General features: G+C 39.2%; 1 long non-coding RNA gene across 1 annotated transcript; it reads right to left on the bottom strand.

Annotated features, from left to right (window-relative positions):
- Window positions 1–12,162: 12,162 nt before the first annotated feature.
- LOC139177343 (uncharacterized) lies at window positions 12,163–14,294 on the bottom strand. Its single transcript, XR_011561814.1, has 3 exons — window positions 14,228–14,294; window positions 13,968–14,127; window positions 12,163–12,245 (listed from the first exon to the last, which is right to left on the bottom strand). It is a non-coding gene; the product is annotated as an uncharacterized lncRNA (long non-coding RNA).
- Between the last annotated feature and the right edge of the window lie 203 nt (window positions 14,295–14,497).

A 14,497-nucleotide genomic window follows, 5' to 3' on the forward strand; every position in this document is an offset into this window, starting at 1 on the left:
GAGAAAAAACGAACAAACAAAAACAAACAAGGTCACGAAAATTATAAAGAAAGTACAGGTACAAAATTGATAACTAATACCAAAAAGCAAAAATTAAAAATCTAGAGTAGAGTTTGGAATTTCAAAAATACAATGTTAAAAAAAAGAAGAAGATAAATAAAGAGAGAAAACAAACAAACAAAAACAAACAATGTCACAAAAATTATAAAGAAAATACAGGTACAAAATTGATATCAAATACCTAAAAGCATAAATTAAAAATCTAGAGTAGAGTTTGGAATTTCAGATATACAATGTTATATAAAAGAAGAAGAGAAAGAAACAGAGAAGAAGAAAAAAAAGTCACAGAAATTATATAAAAAAAACTATAGGTGCAAAATTGATAACATATACCAAAAAGCGAAAATTAAAAATCTAGAGTAGAGTTTGGAATTTCAGAAATACAATGTTAAAGGGAAGAAGAAAAAAAAAAAAAAACAAGGTCAAAAAAATTATAAAATATATATATATATGAAGAAAAAAATAGGGTCTTTTTTTTTTTGCAAAGTAATAGGTTATAAAAGTGAAAATTAAAGGAACAATAGAGGACTTAAAAATTTTTTTTAATTAAAAAAAAAAAGAAAGAATGATCGTAAAAATAATAAAAATATATCTAGGACTTTCTTGGTTTTGTTGTGGGTGTTGTGGGTTCAGTTTATTTTTGGCTAGTTCCTTGGTCAGACTTATATTTCTCAAGATCTATAGGTCCCTTCCTGTGTAGTCCGTAGTAACCACAGGGTTTTGATCTATTGCCTGTAGCTTCCAAGGCATTTCCCTCTGTTATATCTTCTTCTGTTTGCTAGTCTCTTCAGTACCTGGTTTCCGCCCAGACACAAAGGGGACGGTAGAGGACACTTTTTTTTTTTTTTTTTAGGCTTACTTGTTCAGTCGCGCAGTGGGGAGGGAGGGAGGGATGCTGCAAACAAATAACACTGGCGTGTGCTCGCAGTGCCTCAGCCACCCTGGGTCTGCCCCCGCTCACGGCGCGTGTAGCCTCCCTGCAGACGCTGCTCGGGCTCTAGGTTGCTCCGCCGGGAACCATCCAAGGCCGGCCCTGGGTTGCATGCACCTCCCAGGTCCAAGCCGCTCAGGTTCAGGCACTCGGGTAGTCCTCAGAGGCGCAGACTCAATTGGGCCTGCGTTTTGTGCTCTTCCCAGGTCCGAGCAGCTCAGGTGATGAGGTGTTTGGCGAGCGCCAATGCTGCGACTTATCGCCTCCCCGCCACTCGGTTATCCGGGTGTAAAACCGGCGCACCTTCTCAGGCAGATGTTGACCGTCCAGACCCCCAAGAAGTCTTAGTTAGCAAAGAAGCCTGCTTAGTTTTATAGATAATGTCTCTCTGGGGCTGCGATTGCCCCCTTCCAGCTCTGGCTGCCTGTCACCGGAGGGGGAAGGTCTGCAGCCGGCTATCTCTGTTCAGTCCTTTGTTCTGTGCGCGGGCCTGGCGGTCTTAGGTTAGGGCTGGCTTTTCGCGTGGTAGATATCCCACAGTCTGGTTTGCTAGCCCAAATTATTTCTCTCAGATAGCGCTCAGGGTATTCAGGCCAGATTCTTACTCTCAGAGATGCAGCCCGCACCGCGCCTCCCTGCCCAGCCCCCGCTTGCTAATGGCGGATGCAGGCGTCTGCGCTGCTTCTCCACTGGGGGAGTTACCATAGGGCTCGCAATCTGCGAGTTTTAATTGTTTATTTATTTTTTCTCCCTGTTATGTTGCCCCCTGTGCTTCCAAAGCTCGGCACAGATTCGGCAGTGAGAAGGTTTCCTGGTGTTTGGAAACTTCTCTCTTTTTAAGATTCCCTTCCTGGGATGGAACTCCGTCCCTCCCTCTTTTGTGTCTTTTTTTTTTTTTGTCTTTAATAGTTTTTCCTACATCCTTTCGAAGAGTTGGGTTGCTTTTCTGGGTGCCTGATGTCCTCTGCCGGCATTCAGAAGTTGTTTTGTGGAATTTACTCGATGTTTAAATGCTCTTTTGATGAATTTGTGGGGGAGAAAGTGTTCTCCCCGTCCTACTCCTCCGCCATCTTGGCTCCTCCCCCTTTTTTTTTGATTAAAAAAAATTGTCTTCTATTATTCCTTTAATTTTCACTTTTACAACTTACATTACTTTGCAAAAAAAAAAAAAAGAACCTATTTTTTTTAAAGCAAACTTCATATATATTTTTTTAATAATTTTTGTGACCTTTTTTTTTTTTTTTCTTTAACATTGTATTTTTGAAATTCCAATCTCTACTCTAGATTTTTAATGTTAGCTTTTTGGTATTTGTTACCAATTTTGTACCTTTAAGAACCCAATCTTCAGGACCCATTTTCACTAGGGAGCGAGATTACTGGCTTGACTGCTCTCTCTCCCTTTGGACTCTCCTTTTTCTCCACCGGGTCGCCTGTGTCTCCTCCCTAACCCCTCTCTACTCTACCCAACTCTGTGAATTTCTGTGTGTTCCAGACGGTGGAGAACACTTAGGGAACTGATTACTGGCTGGATCTGTCTCCCTCCTTTTCATTCCCCCCTTTTATCCTCCTGGCCACCTCTGTCTCCTTCCTCCTTCTTCTCTTCTCTGTATAACTCCGTGAACATCTCTGAGTGGTCCAGTTGTGGAGTGCACATAAGGAAGTGATTACTGGCTAGCCCACTCTCTCCACTATTGATTCACCTCATCTCATTTGGGTTACCTCTAACTCCCTCCTCCCTCTTCTCTTCTCCATGTAATGCTGTGAACCTCTCTGGGTGACCTTCACAGTGGAGAAACTTTTCATCTTTAATATAGATGTTTCATCAATGGTGCTGTATAGAAGGAGAAGTTTTGAAACTACTGTAAAAGTAAGACCGATAACTGGAAGCAGGAGGCTTAAGTCCAAACCCTGACTCCAGAGAACTCCTGACTCCAGGGATCATTAATTGACACGAGCTCATCAAATGCCTCCATACATACACTGAAACCAAGCACCACACAAGAGCCAACAAGTTCCAGGGCAAGACATACAAAGCAAATTCTCCAGCAACAAAGGAACACAGCCCTAAGCTCCAAGATACAGGCTGCCCAAAGTCACCCCAAAACCATAGATATCCCATAACTCATTACTGGACACTTCATTGCACTCCAGAGAGAAGAAATACAGCTCCACCCACCAGAACACCGACACAAGCTTCCATAACCAAGAAACCTTGACAAGCCACCTGTACAAACCCACACACAGCAAGGAAATGCCACAATCAAGAGAACTCCACAAACTGCCAGAATACAGAAAGGACACCCCAAACTCAGCAATTTAAATAAGATGAAGACACAGAGGAATACCCAGCAGATAAAGGAACAGGATAAATGCCCACCAAACCAAACAAAAGAGGGAAAGATAGGGAATCTACCTGATAAAGAATTCCGAATAATGATAGTGAAATTGATCCAAAATCTTGAAACTAAAATGGAATCACAGATAAATAGCCTGGAGACAAGGATTGAGAAGATGCAAGAAAGGTTTAACAAGGACCTAGAAGAAATAAAAAAGAGTCAATATATAATGAATAATGCAATAAATGAAATCAAAAACACTCTGGAGGGAACAAATAGTAGAATAACAGAGGCAGAAGATAGGATTAGTGAATTAGAAGATAGAATGGTAGAAATAAATGAATCAGAGAGGAAAAAAGAAAAACGAATTAAAGGAAATGAGGACAATCTCAGAGACCTCCATGACAATATTAAATGCTAAAACTTTCGAATCATACGGGTTCCAGAAGAAGAAGACAAAAAGAAAGACCATGAGAAAATACTTAAGGAGATAATAGTGGAAAACTTCCCTAAAATGGGGAAGGAAAAAATCACCCAAGTCCAAGAAAACCCAGAGAGTCCCAAACAGGATAAACCCAAGGAGAAACACCCCAAGACACATATTAATCAAATTAACGAAGATCAAACACAAAGAACAAATATGAAAAGCAGCAAGGGAAAAACAACAAATAACACACAAGGGAATTCCCATAAGGATAACAGCTGATCTTTCAATAGAAACCCTTCAAGCCAGGAGGGAATGGCAAGACATACTTAAAGTGATGAAAGAAAATAACCTACAGCCCAGATTATTGTACCCAGCAAGGATCTCATTCAAATATGAAGGAGAAATCAAAAGATTTTCAGACAAGCAAAAGCTGAGAGAATTCAGCACCACCAAACCAGCTCTCCAACAAATACTAAAGGATATTCTCCAGACAGGAAACACAAAAATGGTGTATAAATTCAAACCCAAAACAATAAAGTAAATGGCAATGGGATCATACTTATCAATAATTACCTTAAACGTAAATGGGTTGAATGCCCCAACCAAAAGACAAAGACTGGCTGAACGGATACAAAAACAAGACCCCTACATATGTTGTCTACAAGAGACCCACCTCAAAACAGGGGACACATACAGACTGAAAGTGAAGGGCTGGAAAAAGATTTTCCATGCAAATAGGGACCAAAAGAAAGCAGGAGTAGCAATACTCATATCAGACAAAACAGACTTTAAAACAAAGGCTGTGAAAAGAGACAAAGATGGTCACTACATAATGATCAAAGGATCAATCCAAGAAGAAGATAAAACAATTATAAATATATATGCACCCAACACGGGAGCACCGCAGTATGTAAGACAAATGCTAACAAGTATGAAAGGAGAAATTAACAATAACACAATAATAGTGGGAGACTTTTATACCCCACTCACACCTATGGATAGATCAACTAAACAGAAAATTAACAAGGAAACACAAACTTTAAACGATACAATAGACCAGTTAGACCTAATTGATATCTATAGGACATTTCATCCCAAAACAATGAATTTCACCTTTTTCTCAAGCGCACACGGAACCTTCTCCAGGATAGATCACATCCTGGGCCATAAATCTAGCCTTGGTAAATTCAAAAAAATTAAAATCATTCCAAGCATCTTTTCTGACCACAATGCAGTAAGATTAGATCTCAATTACAGGAGAAAAACTATTTAAAAATCCAACATATGGAGGCTGAACAACACGCTGCTGAATAACCAACAAATCACAGAAGAAATCAAAAAAGAAATTTAAATTTGCATAGAAATGAATGAAAATGAAAACACAACAACCAAAAACCTGTGGGACACTGTAAAGGCAGTCCTAAGGGGAAAGTTCATAGCAATACAGGCATACTTCAAGAAACAAGAAAAAACTCAAATAAATAACCTAACTCTACACCTAAAGCAACTAGAAAAGGAAGAAATGAAGAACCCCAGGGTTAGTAGAAGGAAAGAAATCTTAAAAATTAGGGCAGAAATAAATGCAAAAGAAACAAAAGAGACCATAGCAAAAATTAACAAAACCAAAAGCTGGTTCTTTGAAAGGATAAATAAAATTGACAAACCATTAGCCAGACTCATCAAGAAACAAAGGGAGAAAAATCAAATCAATAAAATTAGAAATGAAAATGGAGAGATCACAACAGACAACACAGAAATACAAAGGATCATAAGAGACTACTATCAACAATTATATGCCAATAAAATGGACAACGTGGAAGAAATGGACAAATTATCTTAGACAAGTACAACTTTCCAAAACTGGACCAGGAAGAAATAGAAAATCTTAACAGACCCATCACAAGGATGGAAATTGAAACTGTAATCAAAAATCTTCCAGCAAACAAAAGCCCAGGTCCAGACGGCTTCACAGCTGAATTCTACCAAAAATTTAGGGAAGAGCTAATACCTATCCTACTCAAACTCTTCCAGAAAATTGCAGAGGAAGGTCAACTTCCAAACTCATTCTATGAGGCCACCATCACCCTAATACCAAACCTGACAAAGATCCCACAAAAAAAGAAAACTACAGGCCAATATCACTGATGAATATAGATGCAAAAATCCTTAACAAAATTTTAGCAATCAGAATCCAACAACACATTAAAAAGATCATACACCATGACCAAGTGGGCTTTACCCCAGGGATGCAAGGATTCTTCAATATCTGCAAATCAATCAATGTAATACACCACATTAACAAATTGAAAAATAAAAACCATATGATTATCTCAATAGATGCAGAGAAAGCCTTTGACAAAATTCAACATCCATTTATGATAAGAACTCTCCAGAAAGCAGGAATAGAAGGAACATACCTCAACATAATAAAAGCTGTATATGACAAACCCACAGCAAACATTATCCTCAATGGTGAAAAATTGAAAGCATTTCCTCTAAAGTCAGGAACAAGACAAGGGTGCCCACTTTCACCATTACTATTCAACATAGTTTTGAAAGTTTTGACCACAGCAATCAGAGCAGAAAAAGAAATAAAAGGAATCCAAATTGGAAAAGAAGAAGTAAAACTCTCACTCTTTGCAGATGACATGATCCTCTACATAGAAAACCCTAAAGACTCCACCAGAAGATTACTAGAACTAATCAATGACTATAGTAAAATTGCAGGATATAAAATCAACACACAGAAATCCCTTGCATTCCTATACACTAATAATGAGAAAACAGAAAGAGAAATTAAGGAAACAATTCCATTCACCATTGCAACGGAAAGAATAAAATACTTAGGAATATATCTACCTAAAGAAACTAAAGACCTATATATAGAAAACTATAAAACACTGGTGAAAGAAATCAAAGAGGACACTAATAGATGGAGAAATATACTATGTTCATGGATTGGAAGAATCAATATAGTGAAAATGAGTATACTACCCAAAGCAATTTATAGATTCAATGCAATCACTATCAAGCTACCAACGGTATTCTTCACAGAGCTAGAACAAATAATTTCACAATTTATATGGAAATACAAAAAACCTCGAATAGCCAAAGCAATCTTGAGAAAGAAGAATGGAACTGGAGGAATCAACCTACCTGACTTCAGGCTCTACTACAAAGCCACAGTCATCAAGACAGTATGGTACTGGCACAAAGACAGAAATATAGATCAATGGAACAAAATAGAAAGCCTGGAGATTAATCCACGCACATATGGACACCTTATCTTTGACAAAGGAGGCAAAGATATACAATGGATTAAAGACAATCTCTTTAACAAGTGGTGCTGGGAAAACTGGTCAACCAGTTGTAAAAGAATGAAACTAGAGCACTTTCTAACACCATACACAAAAATAAACTCAAAATGGATTAAAGATCTAAACGTAAGACCAGAAAGTATAAAACTCCTAGAGGAGAACATAGGCAAAGCACTCTCTGACATACATCACAGCAGGATCCTCTATGACCCACCTCCTAGAATATTGGAAATAAAAGCAGAAATAAACAAATGGGACCTAATTAACCTTAAAAGCTTCTGCACAACAAAGGAAACTATAAGCAAGGTGAAAAGACAGCCTTCAGAATGGGAGAAAATAATAGCAAATGAAGCAACTGACAAACAACTAATCTCAAAAATATACAAGCAACTCCTACAGCTCAACTCCAGAAAAATAAACGACCCAATCAAAAAATGGGCCAAAGAACTAAATAGACATTTCTCCAAAGAAGACATACAGAAGGCTAACAAACACATGAAAAGATGCTCAACATCACTCATTATCAGAGAAATGCAAATCAAAACCACTATGAGGTACCATTTCACGCCAGTCAGAATGGCTGCGATCCAAAAGTCTACAAATAATAAATGCTGGAGAGGGTGTGGAGAAAAGGGAACCCTCTTACACTGTTGGTGGGAATGCAAACTAATACAGCCACTATGGAGAACAGTGTGGAGATTCCTTTAAAAACTGGAAATAGAACTGCCTTATGATCCAGCAATCTCACTGCTGGGCATACCCACTGAGGAAACCAGAAGGGAAAGAGACACGTGTACCCCAATGTTCATCGCAGCACTGTTTATAATAGCCAGGACATGGAAGCAACCTAGATGTCCATCAGCAGATGAATGGATAAGAAAGCTGTGGTACATATACACAATGGAGTATTACTCAGCCATTAAAGAGAATACATTTGAATCAGTTCTAATGAGGTGGATGAAACTGGAGCCTATTATATAGAGTGAAGTAAGCCGGAAAGAAAAACACCAATATAGTATAGTAATGCATATATATGTAATTTAAAAAGATGGTAACAATAACCATGTATACAAGACAGGAAAAAAGACAGTAATGTATACAACAGTCTTTTGGACTCTGTGGGAGAAGAAGAGGGTGGGATGATTTGGGAGAATGGCATTGAAATACGTATAATACCATATATGGAACAAGTCGCCAGTCCAGGTTCAATGCACGATACTGGATGCTTGGGGCTGGTGCACTGGGATGACCCAGAGGGATGGTATGGGGAGGGAGGAGGGAGGAGGGTTCAGGATGGGGAACACATGTATACCTGTGGCGGATTCATTTCGATATTTGGCAAAACCAATACAATATTGTAAAGTTTAAAAATAAAATAAAATTAAAAAAAAAAGAAAAACTAAAAAAAATAAGGCAAAATGGTTGTCTGAGGATGCCTTACAAATAGCTGAAAAAAGAAGAGAAGCTAAAGGCAAAGGAGAAAAGGAAAGATATACCCATTTGAATGCAGAATATCAAAGAATAGCAAGGAGAGATAAGAAAGCCTTCCTCACTAACCAATGCACAGAAATAGAAGAAAACAATTGACTGGGGAAGACTAGATATCTCTTCAAGAAAATTAGAGATACCAAGGGAATATTTCATGCAAAGATGAGCACAATAAAGGACAGAAAAGGTATGGACTTGACAGAAGCAGAAGATATTAAGAAGAGGTGGCAAGAACACACAAAAGAAGTATAAAAAGATCTTCATGATCTAGATAATCATGATGGTGTGATCACTCACCTAGAGCTAGACATCCTGGAATGTAAAGTCAAGTGGGCCTTAGGAAGCATTACTGTGAACAAAGCTAGTGGAGAGGATGGTATTCCAGTTGAGCTATTTCAAATCCTATAATATGATGTTATGAAGTGCTGCATTCAATATGCCAGCAAATTTGGAAAACTCAGCAGTGGCCACAGGACTGGGAAAGACCTGTTTTTATTCTAATCCCAAAGAAAGGCAATGCCAAATGATGCTCAAACTACTGCACAATTGCACTCATCTCAAATGCTAGCAAAGTCACGCTCAAAATTCTCCAAGCCAGGTTTCAACAGTACATGAACTGTGAACTTCCAGATGTTCATGTTGGATTTTAAAAAGGCAGAGGAACCAGAGACCAAATTTCCAACATCTACTGGATCATTGAAAAATCAAGAAAGTTACAGAAAAACATCTATTTCTGCTTTATTGACTATGCCAAAGCCTTTGACTATGTGGACCACAAGAAACTGAGGAAAATTCTTCAAGAGATGGGAATACCAGACCACCTGATCTGCCTCTTGAGAAATCAGTATGCAGGTCAAGAAGCAACATTTAGAACTGGACATGAAACAATGGATTGGCTCCAAATTGGGAAAGGAATATTCAAGGCTGTATATTGTCACCCTACTTATTTAACCTGTTTGCAGAGTACATCATACAAAACGCTGGGCTGGATGAAGCACAAGCTGGAATCAAGATTACTTGGAGAAATATCAATAACCTCAGATATGCAGATGACATCATATGCAGACGAAAAAGTTGGCTTAAAGCTCAACATTCAGAAAACTAAGGTCATGGCATCTGGTCCCATTACTTCATGGCAAATAGATGGGGAAACAATGGAAACAGCACCAGACTAATTTTGGGGGCTCCAAAATCACTGCAGATAGTGACTGCAGCCATGAAATTAAAAGACGCTTGCTCTTTAGAAGAAAATCTATGACCAACCCAGACAGCATATTAAAAATCAGAGACATTACTTTGTAAACAAAGGTCCATCTAGTCAAAGCTATGGTTTTCCCAGTAGTCATGTATGGACGTGAGAGCTGGACTATAAAAAGAGCTGAGCACTGAAGAATTGATGCTTTTGAACTGTGGTGTTGGAGAAGACTTGAAAGTCCTCCAGTCAATCCTAAAGGAAATCAGTCCTAAATATTCATTGGAAGGACTGATGCTAAAGCTGAAACTCCAATGCTTTGGCCACCTGATACGAAGAACTGACTCACTAGAAAAGACCCTGATGCTGGGAAATATTGAAGGCGGGAGGAGAAGGGGATGACAGAAGATGAGATGGTTGGATGGCATCACCAACTGTACGCACTTGAGTTTGAGGAAGCTCTAGGAGTTGGTGATGGACAGGGAAGCTTGGCGTGCTGCAGTCCATGGGGCTGCAAAGAGTTAGACACTACTGAGTGACTAAACTGACTGGAAGTTTAACACTGATAAATCCAGGAGCTAGAAGATAAAGGAGTCAAGCAAAATAACCTAATGGGCTCATTTTCAGAAATAATCTTCATTGTTTGAGTTTTGTAAACTCTGCCAACAACAGGGCAGAATTTCAGTACTAGATGACAGCAGAATGGTAGGTAAATCCAAACCACCTCCATCAGATCCAATCTTACTCATCATTAATCAGAGGTATAAATATATTCCGAACAGTAGTAATTAAACAGACTCTTCCCCCTAACAAATGTTTTACTTTATATTTTAATTATGTGTGTGTGCTCAGTCGCTCAGTTATATAGGACTCCTTACGATCCCATGTACTGTAGCCTGCCAGGCTCCTTTGTCCACAGAATTTTCCAGGCAAGAATACTGGAGTGGGTTGTCATTTTTTGCTCCACGGGATCTTCCCACCCAAGGAAGGATTCAACTCCAGTCTCCTGTGTCTCCTGCATTAGCAGGTAAATTCTTTACCACTGCACCACCTGGGAAAGCCATTTTAACTATATATAGGCCATATATATTTTGTACAGCCTCGCTGAGTTGGTTCTTTAAGATGGCATGAGAAGAGTATAACAAAGAATGATAATGTAGATTGTACAAAAAAAATAAAAACTATAATGCTGTTCTAAGGAGAAAACCTATATAGGTACAAATAATATTAACATATATAATTGATATATGTATTTATCTAAATATATATTGAATATAAATGTGCTGATATATAAACTCTGCAATATATTTTTCATTCATTGCACCCATAATCACCATAACTTAAAAACCACAATAGCCAATTCTTTAGTAGAAAGAAAACAACACTTTTCTGAACTTGGCTATGTGTACAGCATTGCTAAAATTTTCTCAGAAGTGATTTCATTCAATCCTCAAAAATTCCTACAAGCAAAGGTAGAATCGGAACTTAGGAAACCCTCCCCCCTAGCAAAACAATCATTTCTCTCTTGAGAATTAATTTTAAACACCATTGTGACTTTCTGGAAATTGTCCTGAGAGCACACAGTAAAAGGAGAAACACTCTGTTAACACAGGGCAAGACCTTATCAGTACAATGAGCTTAAACACAAATGCAGGACAAATGTTGACTCAACAGTGAGCAAATGAGTCCCTGACCCACAGAAAAACTCTATAAAGCAGGTTTCTGAATTAAATGACGCTTGTCCCTGTAAGTCTGGATACGGCCAAACCTGCATCCTCTCAGGAGCAATCAGCGAGGGACCTTCCAAATGAACAGACTCTAGCTGAAGATACACTGAAAAATGTAAACACCCGGAACTATGACAGCATCCTCTATGGCACAGACACATCCAGTAACACGAGGGAAAACATCCATCTGGCAAACAGGAGTCCGCACAACCCTGAGCAATCACTGGCTTCCTCTACCCAGGCCCACTCTAGGTAGCCAGGTTCAGGAAGGAGAGGAGCAGAATCTGAGCAGAGAAATGAGACTATGCAGACTGTGAGGGGTGGGGTGGGGAAGAGACCTCCCCAAATTCATTCAGCCAAGTCATTAAGGTGATCAACAAACAACGGAGCAGGAAGCGAGCAGGCATTAAAACAGCCTTCACCGGGACCCATACTATTATCAGCCTCTTTCACTAAGTCGGCATAATAGATAACTCTCAGATGCACCCAAACTAAGCCAGGTGGCAGGGTCTCTATCCCCAAGCACCATGTTAGAGAGAAAGGGCGAAACCTGCCCACCCAAGACCTGCAGCTCTAACAGCGCCTGCTAGAGAGCAGAGATGAGGGAGGGAAGGTCTCCCCTGTAAGCCCTCTGCGCCACATCCAGAATGTGGCCGTTGGGCAAGACCGGCCATGTCTGCTTCACCTCATGATCCAGTCGCCACTTCTGCTAGGCGCCTTTTCCTTGTTGTTCAGTCTGTTTCCTCCAGATGTTATACTTTTATAAACTAAAAAAGGATTTGGATTAAAAGCCACGTTTTAATTAAGACAAAAAAAGAAAAACATCTTATATATTACAGAGGATAAATATATATAATATGCAAATATATATAAAACATAATATGTAACATATCAGATATATTATATAGAAATACATATATATATTACGAATAATCAAGAAAAAATTTCTAGCCAGCCTCCTGAGTATATGGATATCAATTACGCTGACAAGCATAAGAGAACTACCCACACTCCTCTTCGAGACTTCCAGGCATCTCGGCACACTGAGTTGCATCCTAACATTTTCTTTCTGCACAGTGCTTAAGGCCAGTTTCTCTGGTCTATTAACTGACTTGTAGAAAGGAAGAGTAAATCGTCCTTGACTGCACAAACACCCCTGGATTTTTTTTTTCCCATGAATGCAAATGGAAGATTTTTAAAGTTTGGCAGTTGGCAAAGAAATGATTCCCAAGGCAAATTAAAGATACTGAAGGCTTTTTTAAGTTTTTTAAAAGCTGGATTTCTTGGGACGTGATCTTGGTTGCAATTATGATTCTGACACTGTTTGGCAATCTTAGGCAACATAAAAAAATCTCTCCAGATACATTTTTTTCATTAATTAAGAAATGTGTGAATTTGATGTAGGAAGGATAAACCAGATGACCTCCAATACCAGTTTAACCAATTGATGGTTTTGTAATTTAATATGCATGGAATTAAAACTTCCCTCCTCCTGGACTGCTAACAGACGTTCCTGCCATCTGCTTCGCCTGTGCGTCTTGTGGTGATCCACTGTAGCAATTATGTGGCTGTATTGGAATTTCGTTTTGTGTATTTATCATCCCAGTGGCTTGTTAGCATCTTAAGGCCAAGGTCCAAGTCTGAAGGTTTTTTTTTTTTTTTTTATCTCATATTCCAAATTCCACATACAGCTTAGCACAAAGAGATTCTAAGCATACAATTATTAAATGAACTGAAGGAATTAACATATTAATTGATAGCATGAAGCCATTTAAATATATTTACTTCTAGTTCTTAATTTTTACTTTAGAAAAAATGAAGTGTCAGGTGTGACCTTACCAGTAGGGAACCATCTGGGGGACATATTTGGAGTAGACCTGCCATGATTCCCACCTTAGTATGCAATTTCTCAAGCCCTAGAACTTCTCAACATATTAATCTAGATGTTGTTGTTTAGTTGCTAAGCTATGTCTGACTCTTTTTACAACCCCATGGACTGAAGCCCACCAGGCTCCTCTGTCCGTGGAATTTCCCAAGCAATAATACTGGAGTGGGTTGCCATTTCCTTCTCCAGGGGATCTTCCCAACCCAGGGATCAAACTCGCGTCTCTTGCATTGGCAGGAGGATTCTTAACCACTGAGCCACCTGGGAAGCCCCTTAGATGTTACTTAAAGACTTTTGGTCCTCAAGAGTAACTGGCAAAAATACAAATATCTTGGTATGACAGACTAAAAGACACTTATCAGAGAATGCTAAAAGAGGGGCTAAAAGTGAAAATGGTGTGGGGTGAGAAGTATCCTAAAAAACATGAGACAAAGGATAGGATCATTTCCTTCTTTATCCCTTCTCTGTCTACTATGTGCCCGACACACATTAGATCCTCACCTTCAGGCACCTTAAGAGCTTGGGGAACAGAGGTTATCAAGCAAGAAGTTCTGCCACAGAATGACGAGTACTGGGTTAGGTCATGCAGAGGGAGCTCACTTACAGGAACCGGGGAAAGCTTCCCAGAGGCAGCGACATCTCAGCTGAGATTCGAGGAGACACAGAAGCTAATGAGATGGGGAGAACATGGTCCATTTGGAGCCAAAATCATACGCACAGGAGAGTGCTGAGCAGCTAATGATGTAAGAGCCATGCTGCAGGGTCTGTAATATTGAGAGGAAGAGGAAATGGGGAGGGGTGAGTCTGGAGACTTGGGCAGAGGTCCTCATAAACCACTCAAACCAGGTAAAACATGCAAACCACCTGAAGGAACTCCATCTCAAGATCAAAGGGTCTTCCTAGTTTTAGCGTCCGTCAGTCAACCATGCCTGCAACACAAAGATCATTGCTTGTAATTATTATAACCATGTATTTGCAATTTCTCTCTCAAGTTAGAAAGTATTATAACAGAGTTTATGGGAAAATAAATTCTACCATATCTACACCAACCCTGTTGCCAGAATACTAAGAAAGTATATTTGTTTCTGTGGAGGCAATTTTTAATGTCCAGGCAGGCAGATCCTGCCACAGTGA

Source organism: Bos indicus, chromosome 18, assembly GCF_029378745.1.
Source record: "Bos indicus isolate NIAB-ARS_2022 breed Sahiwal x Tharparkar chromosome 18, NIAB-ARS_B.indTharparkar_mat_pri_1.0, whole genome shotgun sequence".
NCBI lineage: Eukaryota > Metazoa > Chordata > Mammalia > Artiodactyla > Bovidae > Bos > Bos indicus.